Raw genomic sequence first — 11,630 nt, 5'->3', positions numbered from 1 at the left:
ATTCCATGTGCCCTACAAAGAGACAGGTATGTGAGCATGACACAGAGGATGACACAGAGTCAACAGAGAGATATAGGCAGGTTACATGGGTGGGCCAAGACTTGGCAGATGGGGTATAAGATGGGAAATGTGAGGGCACGCACTTTGTCAGGAAGAATATAGGATCCACATATTATTTCAATTGTATAAGACAGCAGGAAGTTGCAGCACTAAGGAATTTGGAGACATCATGCAATATCACAACAAGCGATAATCCACGTTCAGCATAAGTAGGCAAATGTGTGATTGATGCATATCAATATCTGTTTTCTTCAGTTTGGATTTGAAACTGATGATATGTGGATGTCAGTCTGTCTTTCTGAAGGGGGTTAACGAATCAGTTTTTTTAGAACTATGATTTTAAACCAGTCTCTGTCTCCTGTGGTGTTAATGGAAATTTGTTTATACTGTGGATGTTTTACAATTGGAGAGAGAAAAAATAAAAACATTACCTCAGCAGAGTCTCGGATCATAAGGTTTTAAAAAAAAATGTTTAGGAGCTTTTTGGTGGATGAAAGAAGACCCGACTGGGATCAGGGTCAAGTGTAGTCTCTTCCAGAGAAATGGAATTGCTCAGAGCAGTTCCGGAAATAAGTTAGCTCAGTGAAAGACTGTGAACCTTCAGATTCGGAGTTTGTTTCGAATTCTGCAGATTTTCAAGAGTAGCAAAGTCTGTGCTCTCATTTGTGTGAGGTGTCAAGGAAAAGATCTCCCAGCTCATAGGACTGGAACTGAGAAGGAGCAATTCAGACAAACCAATGGATTTGATACAGATGGAATTTCTCTGATTCTTTTAGTGAGAGCAATGTGATGGTTTTGGAAAGTTGATGGGATTTTGCTTTCCCAATTCTTTTCAAATTTTTCAATTGGGAGCTTGTTTTGTTTTGTTTCTTTTCATTTGTTTTGATTCATAAATTTCTGTCTCATTGTTAAATCCAAATCTGTACCGTGTCTGCCTCTCTTTCAGTTAAAGGCAATCATATTAATTCATGAAATAAAAGGTGATCCATCAGACTAGAGTCAATTCTGTGATCTGAACTGTCCAGAAATCCTTCAGCTAGAATGTTAACTAATGGAAATGCCGAATAGCCTTTTAACCAGAGATGTTTTGTAACAAGTAGTTTTTGTCCATCCCTCTCAGTACAATCCTCCAATCAGAGCTACCTTTTGTTCCTCTTTGACTTTGCAATGATTGACAGAGTCATGGTGATCAGCTTGGTTTCTGCACCACCACAGTTGATGAGCTCCAGCTTCTGCGACTCTCTTGAAAACTCCACGGGAAACCTGATCTCTTCTCTCACTTGGTTTAATTTCTTCTGGGTTGATTTTGTAAGGATGATGTTTTCTGGATAATGTATCTCCTACACTTTGAAAAATTAATTCATGGCCTGTATGCATCATGACCTGAGCTGGCTATTATTACCCATTTATAGCTACCCTTGAGAAGTTGGTTGGGAGCTGTCTTCTTGAGTTGCTGCTGTCCATGTGCTGTGGTTACAGTGACAATTCTGTCAGAGAGAGTGTTCCAAAATACTAACCCAATGACACTGAAGGGACAGTTATATATTTATAACGTAAATTGGAGAGTGGCAGGGAGTGTCACATGCAGGTGGTGGTGTTGCTTTACATCTGCTGGCCTTGTCCATCTAGGTTTGTTGGTTTCATGTTTGGAAGATGCTCATTGAGGATTCTTGGTGAACTTCAGCAATGCATGTTGTAGATGGTATACCCTGCTGATACTGTGCATCAGTGGTGGATGGAGTGATGGTTTGTGGATATGGTGCCAATCATATGGGTTGCTCTGCCCTGGTTAGTGTCAGCTTCTTGAATGGTATTGGAGATGCACATCCAAGCAAAAGGAGAGTATTCCAACAGACTCCTGTCTGATGCCTGATGGATGGTGGATAGGTTTTGGGAGTAAGGAGGTGACTTTCTCACTACATGATTCTTAGCCTCTGACCTGCTGTTGTAGTCTCAGTATTTGTATGGTGAGTCTTGGTCAGGTTCTGGTAAATACTAATCCCCAGGAATGTTGACAGCGGGGGATTTGGCAATGGGAAGTCCATTACAGTGTATGTCAAGGGCTGATGTTTAGACTCTGTCTTTTTGTACATGGTTACTCATGAATGTGTGTCATGAAAGTTCCTTGCGAGCTGTCATACAAACCTGGATGTTGTCATTGTCTTGGAACATTTGGACAAAGACTGATTTCATATCTGAGGAGTTGTAAATGTGTTGGGAATCGTTGGAATTCTCTGCCCCAGTCATTTAGTAAGTTTAAAGTAGAGATTGATAGATCTCTGAACACCACGATAGAAAATATAAGGGCATTGTGTGGGGAAGAGGCAGTGAAGGGTTCAATAAGCCATGATCATATTAAATGATGGAGGAGGCTCAAAAGGCTGAATGGCCTTCTCCTGTTTTTATGTTCCTACATTCAGTACCTGAGGAATAATGAAAGGCGATGAACATATTGCTGTACATCCAAACTTCTGACTTTGGGATGGAGAGACACTCATTGATGAGTCAGCTGAAGATGGTTGGATTGAGGAAGTCTTGTGATGCTGACCTAAAGTGAAGACAATTGACCTCCAACACATCAGGTCTATGATGAAATACTCCCTGTTTGCCTGGATGAGGACAGCTCCAGCAACACTCAAGAGGCTTGATACCATCAGGGACAATGCATTCTGTGTGATTGACACCTCATTCACCACTTCCACATTCAGTGCCTCCATACACTGATACACAATGTCAAAGGTATGAGCTATATACAAGATGCTCTGCAACAACTCATCAATGCTCCATTGATAGCACATTCCAAACTCATAACCTCTACATCTGGAAGAACAAAAGGCAGCAGGTACCTGGGAACATTGTTACCTCCAAGTTACCCTTCAAGCTCCACACTATCCTGTCTTTGAGTTATATTGCCATTCCTTCACTGTTACTGGATTAAGATTCTTCCTCCCTCACAATACCTACACCAGTGATTCAAGGAGCCAACTCACTGCTACGACCTCAAGGGCAATAAATAAAGGCTGAGCCAGTGATGAGCACATCCTCAGAAATTCTACATTTTAAAATATATGGCTTTTGTTTTGTCCTCAGTGCAGAAGGTGGTGGTGGCTGTGCAGGATGACTCTGTCACATTGAGAAACATGAGGCTGTTTCAAATCCTAATGCCTCTCGCGTTCAAATGACTGTCTCCCATTATCACTGACACTGTGAAGATCTGGGCATCTGCACACTGTCAACAGCACAATCTCAACCACAATTTCTCATCCATGCCTATAGGTTTTAATCAGCAACTTTGGAAAGTTATGCTTGCCGAGATTAATTGTGCAGCTTACCCCTCTATCACATACAGTACATGTTCCTCTAACTGAAGTGTTACTGTCAGTGTACATGCCTATGTCTGCAGTGATATATCCCAGTGTACTTTCTGCTATCTATACACTGTTACTACCAGTGCACATTCAAACACATGCAGTGTTACTCCTAGTGTATATTTTTCTGCCTACACTGTTATTCCCTGTATTCAATTCTCTGAGTGCAGTATTATTCCCAGTATACATCAGGTGATAGTGGAGGGCTCGATCGTAACACAGGATTTATAGCAAAAATTATGTAGAACTCTGTAGAACTCTGAGCTCAAAAACTGCATGAATTTATGTAAAACTCTGTTATCTCACTTTTTAGATTAGAATCAATCTAAACATCATGGCATAGACAGAGAACACAGGGGGCCAACACCTTCAACATATTGTCCAGCTATCACCATTGTTAACAGCTAACCCGAGAATGCAACTTAAAAAAAAAGGTTTTGTGATTTACACATGAAAGAAGTGAAACTATCACTGTATTCTAACAGATGAAAGGCTTAACAGACAATCAATTTTTCAATGTATAATTTCAGTTACATCACACTGTAAATTTTTGCTATAAATTCTATGTTACGATCGAGCCCTCCACTATCACCTGATAAAGGACCGTCGCTCCGAAAGCTAGTGTGCTTCCAATTAAACCTGTTGGACTATAACCTGGTGTTGTGTGATTTTTAACTTTGTACACCCCAGTCCAACACCGGCATCTCCAAATCATGACTACTATCGACACCACTAACCGCCGGCTTAAAGTGGAGAGGATCTCCAAGAAGATTGCACATATCGACACAGACATCAAGTTTCTACAGGAATGCAGGCAAGCAGGAAAGATCCCAAAAGGATTACGGATCACGAACCCACTTAGGTCGACCTACAGCACAGACGACGCAGAGAAACTTTGCAACCGCACCTCTCGCAAACTCCTCAATCATCTCGTGCACCAACTCTACAGCAGGCGCCACAACCTTGAAATTCAGATGGAACCAACACTCACAGCCTGCACACAGGATACATCAGTACAATTATGTGACATTGCCAAACAGACAAGGCGAAAAAACTACACCACGTACATGCAGGCCAAGAACAAAAAATTGGAGAAACTTGGCATTCTCACCAGTAATAGCAAAGCCCACCCTGTAAAACGGGAACATTTTGCAGCCAGTCAGCAGAAAATCCCTCTTTAAAATTATTTGCTGGATTTGAGCCAAAACTTACATCTATTATTACTAATGAAAAATATAAAGAACATAACCCAATCGCATGAGTGCCACAGAAATATTTGTAACTACCTAAGTGGAATTAAAATGTTTTTTTGCTGTGTTTATTAAAATCAGTCATGAAATAAGTTTACAGTCTATATGCTGCTTTCAATTATCTAAACGTAGAGTAAGAACATTCCATTCTTACATATTTCATTCACCCATATTCTTCCTGGGTGAATTAAAATGAATGCTTAATTTACAGAAATACACATATCTCATAATGTGATAAATTAATCAACACTTGTTCCAATCATATTTTTTAAAAATTGAAGAGTAAATGTTCAATGCTATTTGATTGGGCAACTAATAGTCAGGGCTCTGCAATTTTTAAGATTGATATAAAGAAGGTGGGCTGGATCTTAAAGTTGACTTGTATTACATGGTCATGATGAACACATTGTAAGCAGAAAGACAGCTGTCTGGGTTTGAATCAACTGGCTTTATTTTACTTTAGACCTGAGACCACAATTTGTCTAATAATTTATTAGTTCTGTTAAAATTTTATTTCTGACTATTAAAGGCTAAGCTACATAGCTGAAAGAAGTTCAGCTTGTTACATTTCCATGTAAATTTTAACTATACTTGATTTATGCTCCATATTAAATGGACATAACACTTTCTTTCTAGTAGAACTGGATTATGGTGGATGGACATTTCTAACCTGCCTTTAGTCTCAGTACATCCCAGCAGGAGCACGTGACTGTGAGCCCAACAGACAATCCTCAATTGGTTGAGAAAATAAATCTTGCCACACTCAGGATTAGGCCATGACAGAATCATATTTAATGTTGGACACTGTGTTGCAGGTTTTGCAAATGTGGGCTGATTGGCTACAGTCAGTACATCGCTTCTTATATCGACTGAAGGGATATGTGTAGATATGACATGTTAAGCTTTAGAATGGACATTCGTACCTGGCATTGAAACTGATACATCGCGTTATTGGTTTGTGTGATGGGCAGAACATGTTTTTGGCTTGATGGAAGCATCTTGTTAATAGCAAACATCACTCACATGCTGCTGCATTGTAGCAGTATAAAACAGCTAGCTTCGCCTGCTGCTCAAACTTATGAGATACCTATCTTTCCAGAGTAATCTCACGTAAACTGGGCACTCGCAACAGTGTTCAATATTCAATCTGATTCTGTAATTGCAGATAATAACAAAGGCACAAAGAATTATGTTGATAACAAATTTAAGATTGTTAGTTCGACTCAGTGTTGTTCAATTGGGCACTGGAAGATAGATACATGTAATGTAGTGGGCCTTGTTCATTGCGGACAAAGTGCACATACGCACACTGCATCTGTTTCAACTGAATAAAATGAATGTTGGTCATTCACTAGTTCTTTTCTCAGGTCAATGCCCCGTCTACAGTCAAATTCTCTGGCTTAAAATTTAAAGACTGTCATTTAACGGTCAATCATTAATTGATGCATTCTCCATGGTAACATGTCTACCACAGTCCATTTGCCAGTTAATTTGTCCTCTCCTCCCATGCAGCATAAATGTTATTTGGTATTCTTGTCAATTAACGAGTGAGAAACAAAAATCTTCAATAAAATGTGCCTTTTTTCAGTGTTCAAATTTTGTAATAATAAGTGACTATCCACAAATTACTTGGAAAAAGACTGAATGTATGGTTGCTGTGATTGCAACTTGCTCGGAGTAAGGTCAATTAAGAAGAAAAAGTTATACAGACGGATTTAGATCAGTTATGTAACTAGATGAAAAGTTTGCACCATAAAACATTGGATTAATCTGAACTTGGCCACTTTGGCAGAAAGAATCAAAAAGCAATATATTATTTGAGATTGACAGCAAAACTCTACAATGCAGAGGGCCTGGGTCACCTGGTACATAAATCACAAAAGTTAGGGTGCAGCTGCAGCAAGCACTTAGGAAGGCAAATGGAATGTTGGAGAATGCATTATAACACATGAAAGTTTTGTCCAAAATGCTGACAGAAACATTGAACCCAGATTTCCTGGAGTTTCAACAAATAAGAGGTGGCCTTATCAAAACATAAAAATTGGAGGAGACTTGACACTTGAGACGACGTTTTTCCTTTTGAGGGAGACTAAAACTGTGGCGGGGGAGTCACAATTTAAAAATAAGGAGTCACCCATTTACGATAGAGATGAGGAGCATGTGTGTGACAGTTGCAGATCAGTAAAATTATCATCCTCAAAGCAGTGGAAGCTGGGTCATTGAATATTTTCAAGGCCAGACTAAATGGATTCTTGACTAACAGGAGGTTGAAACATATAAAAGGTAGACAGAAAAGTGGAATTAAAGCCGTAATAAATCAGTAAAGAAAGGGTGATTAACAGTGCAATCAAAGAGCATTTGTTAGATTAGATTAGATTCCCTACAGTGTGGAAACAGGCCCTTCGGCCCAACCAGTCCACACCGACCCTCCAAAGAGGGCTACTAAGACTGAACCTCATGACAGCCTTGGTCTGAACATGGACAAGAGTGTTAAATCCCATAGGTAAGATGAAAGTGACTGTCCTTTGCATCAAGCCAGCATCTGACTGAGTGTGGCTCCAAAGAACTTTAGCAAAATTACTGTCTTGGGAACTTTGCAGGAATTCCTCAGGTTAGGATCCTGGGCCCAACTGCCTTAAGTGATTTCATCAATGACCTTCCCTCTATCACAAGGTCAGAAGTGAGGATATTCCCTGATGATTACATAATGCTCAGCACCATTTGTGACCCCTTAGATATACAGGGACTAGGCAATGACCAACTCCAACAAAGAAAAATTTAACTATCTTCCCTCGACATTCAATTGCATTACCTTTACTAGTAGCACTATGGGTCTATCTACAGCACACAGACTGCTGCAACTCACCACAACCTTCAAGGGCAACTAGGTACTGGCAATATTAGCTGGTCCAGCCAAAGCCCACAATCCATGAGAGAATATAAAGAAATCAAATCAGCTATGATCTTAATAAATGACAGAGTAGGCACAAGGGCCCACTCCTATAAATTTGTATTTATGGTTATTGTACATCATTCGCTTCACGATTATAGTAATACTACAGTATTTGAAACAACCCAGCATTTCAAAATGACTGACTTTTTTAAAAAGTTCATATGAAGAAAGCCTTGCCGTACCATTAGATGTTTGAAAACTTTGAAGTACAGATTATGACAACAGAAATACAGAATTTACAATTTTCTCTGATCAATCTGAGTCATTGTCACATGAAGTTTGTGTATAATACATGGCCAAGTGTGGTAAGTTAGTGTTAAACTGGCATTGCTTACTTGCAAGCCACAAGACATTGTCGTAAGGAGAATTCAGAATATTGAGCTTCAGCTCTCCTAATTGTATTTGAGCCACTCCAAGGCACTGCAGCAAACCAACTTTTCAACACGACCTCATGTAGAAGAGTGTCAACAGGTGCGAGGTTAGACCATATAAATCTATTGGCGCCAACATTCATCATCATCTCTTCAGCAGAAACTTTAAAAGGCAGAAGTATCCCAGATCAGTGAGGAGCATTTGCCCAAGTTTGAATTCTTTGGCAAATAGCAAAATTCAAGTGAGTCACCTTCGATATTCTCCAATAAAGTGTACCATAGATGCAAAGAAGTTCACCATCTCACCTTTGGAATCGTTACTGGGGTCAAGTACATTTTGACCATAATGTGGCATTTTTGGATTTTTTCTTTAAAAACGTACCTTTGTGTTGGCCCATCATCTCCTCCGTGATCTATGTGGAGCTAAAAATAGGAACCAGGAAATATTTATCAATCCTGCAATTCTAGAAGCTGCAATGGAGCTTCGACTCTTGTAAATTGCACAGTGAAGCACATTTGGTTAGTGGGTCCTGATTTATATTACACAACAAAGGATATAAATCAAGAGTTCCTCATAAAGATTAACTGTAAACTTGGGGAGAAACGAACTAACAAGCAAGTGTTCCCAGTGGTCTAGTTACATGGTAAAACCAAATTCAAATAGACAGTGTATTCTGCAGATCATGTAGCATTTCCTTTGCTAATCTCAGGTCTTTCATTGATAAGCAGAAGCTTCATGCAGAATAAGTAAGAGGAAGACAGAAAGGATGACTATGAGAGGTTTACTCCAGTAAAAATAATGGCAAAGTTTTTCGAGGAGATGTATAAAAAGCTTAGACAATATGCGGTTATCAGAGGTTGGCTCAGACCTCACCATGTCAATAACACACTTGAAAACATATTTACTGCACATGTCGTATCTGTTGGACAAAATCAAAACCTTTGTACTAATTTATTAGCTTTCATTACGCACAAGAATACAGACACACACTGGGCTTTCAAACAAGCAATTGACTTTTACTGGTTAATTCCTCAGAATATTCCCTGAACTTGAGTCAATCTGCCTGCTTTAAAACTATACAAAGTCTGCAGTTCGAAAACAGAAAACAGGGGGAATAAGCCACTTTACACATCAAGCCCACTCTGCCATTCAATATAATCATTGCCATTCCTCCATCTCAATGCCATATTCCCACACCAGTTGAGATCTTTATCCTCAAGAACTCTATTTCTTTCCTGAAACACACTCACTAAACGGCCTTATAAGCTTTGTTTGGTAGTGAATTCCACAGCTTCACCACCCTTTGAATGAAGAAATTTCTCATTCTTGTCCAAAATATCTTACCCTGTTTCCTGAGACTCATACAACAATCTGCATGCTAATGAGCCATCGCAACATCTGCTTTCTGGTAAGTACATCTTTTCTTGTTTGATTGTGAGAGTTTCAGGAAACAGAAAAGGAAAAAGAGGGAGAGACTTTCAAGACCCAGTGAGGAAAAGGGACAAGTTTTACAGCGAATGATGCTTGAGATGAAACTGAAATCATTGAGTTAGTAGGTGTGAGAATGGACCTCAGGAGACAGCTCGGGGTGGCTGGACAATCTACACCATTTCAGCTAAGGTGGCAGTGTGGCAGGAGGCTGGAAAATGGCCATCTGCTCTGCAGCGTCTCACAAAGTTGGTCCCTTTTTTTTCCCTGAAAGCTGTTCCTTGGCTCAAGGATACTCTGTCCTTGATTTTTTTCAGAGGGCTAATAAACTGGGCCAGGCTCCGACCTGTCTGATTTGGTACAGAGATGAAAAGGATTTTGAGAGGCAGTTTGTTTATATGTAAACAGATGAGACTTCAAGACAAAGTGATCATGTTTTAGAAGTGGACTGTATGAAGAAAGGGGAGTGGTCAGCTCTTTAGCTGAGCTGAGCAGTTTAGTTCAGTCTTGAAGTGGTGAGGTGTTCAACAGGGATCTTTGTGGAAACTCTCTCTCTCTCTCTTTCTGCCCTTCAACGTCAAACTGTAAGCATGTGTACCATTTATACTGGTGTTTAAAGGGATTTTGCTTATTGGGACTGTTGTGTATATTTGGAACAGCACCTTTAAGTCTGGTTGGACAGGTTGCATTCTCTCTAGAGGTTCTTTATTCTGTTCTTTGTGTTTCATTGCATTATTTTGTGAATAAATTTTTGTCTGTTTTAAAATCTAGTCATCAACCTCGTTAACTTACTCTGGGTAATTTTCAAATTACAAAGTTATGGTCTGAGCTGCCTGCTTAAGAATGTTTTGAGTGGTCTCCCCTTAGTTCTTAACAAGAGACTGAGAGCAGCTATCAGCAATAATGTGGCTCAGAGAATTTTCTCTGGATTTGAAAAGGCACAAAGTAGGCCATTAAAAAAAACTTTAAAACAGACAAATGAAATGATCCAGAACCCCAATTAGTGAACAACTCCCATGACCTGAACAGGACCATTCCCATGCAGCAAAAGTGATAGTGAGTGAGACACTCCACACAGTCAAACAGCCTGGAAGCTCAGGTGTGCGAGAATCAGAGAATTAATTGAAAGAATGAGCACAGATTGGTTTTCTTAATGACTAGACAAAAGTGTGATTCCATTGTAATAACACGCAGTTTTACCTTGTGCATGTTACGCAGGTCAATCCAAGTTCCAGGGTCTGAATTACTTTCTTTATGTCTCGTCTGTTCAATTAGGTCGTTCTGTTCCCCTGAGTGTGTGGTGGCAAGATGGCTGCCTGGTGCAATGTTCTGGCAGTATACCTTTAATTAAAAATAAACAGACTATTGTTGTTTACCACTTTTCTCCTTTGACTATATTCAGTTCTGATGTTCCAAATAATGAAACACTTTAAGATGAGAACCACAAAATATCCAGTCTCTGATTAAATGGCCATGGTGTACAATATGGATTGCCCTCAAACTGACTAAAGAGGGGAATACAATTAAAGAGTGAATTGCCTCCTCCTACTCCTCGTTCTTATGTGCTTTGTCTTTACACAAACATATTTGCCCTGTCCTCTCAGAGTTTCCAACTTGAATCCCTCCCACTGCCCTGACACAGATTTTCTTTTTCTTCCTACATCACTGATCTCCAAATGGACCATCATATCCGGCAGTAAAATTAACGGCTCTTTCTGAACATAGAAGAGAATAATTGCACAGGAACAAGTCTTTTAGCCCAACATGTCTGTGCCAACCATCATGACATTCTCACCTAATTCTGATCCTAAATCAAGAATCAATGATGTCCAAATTCCTGCTGACCAATCAGAGACTGACAGCTCAGCACAGAAAGGATTGGAAACCATGGGAATGTTCCTGGAGTTACGCATTAAATTGGACAACATGGCACTGGAACAGCTCAGTGAGAAAGGAAACTGTACTCATGGTTCCTGACCCCTGTAATCAGGCTGGAAGTGAATGCATTTCGAAGGTCAGAAATTAATGAATGTTAGCAATGAGAATACTTACAATGTTGTCACAATTAGGTTGTATTAAACACCTCCAAAGTAAGTGAATAATATTCACATGGATGTGCGAAATATTTTACCATTTGATCCGATGAACAAGATTGTTATACCAGATCGGAGCTCCATCCGTACCCCATTTCTCTCCCTG

This window comes from Chiloscyllium plagiosum, unplaced genomic scaffold (genome assembly GCF_037043375.1).
Source record: "Chiloscyllium plagiosum isolate Xiang-an unplaced genomic scaffold, Cpla_swu_hap1 HiC_scaffold_23, whole genome shotgun sequence".
NCBI lineage: Eukaryota > Metazoa > Chordata > Chondrichthyes > Orectolobiformes > Hemiscylliidae > Chiloscyllium > Chiloscyllium plagiosum.
Note: the sequence above shows the minus strand (reverse complement) of the source record.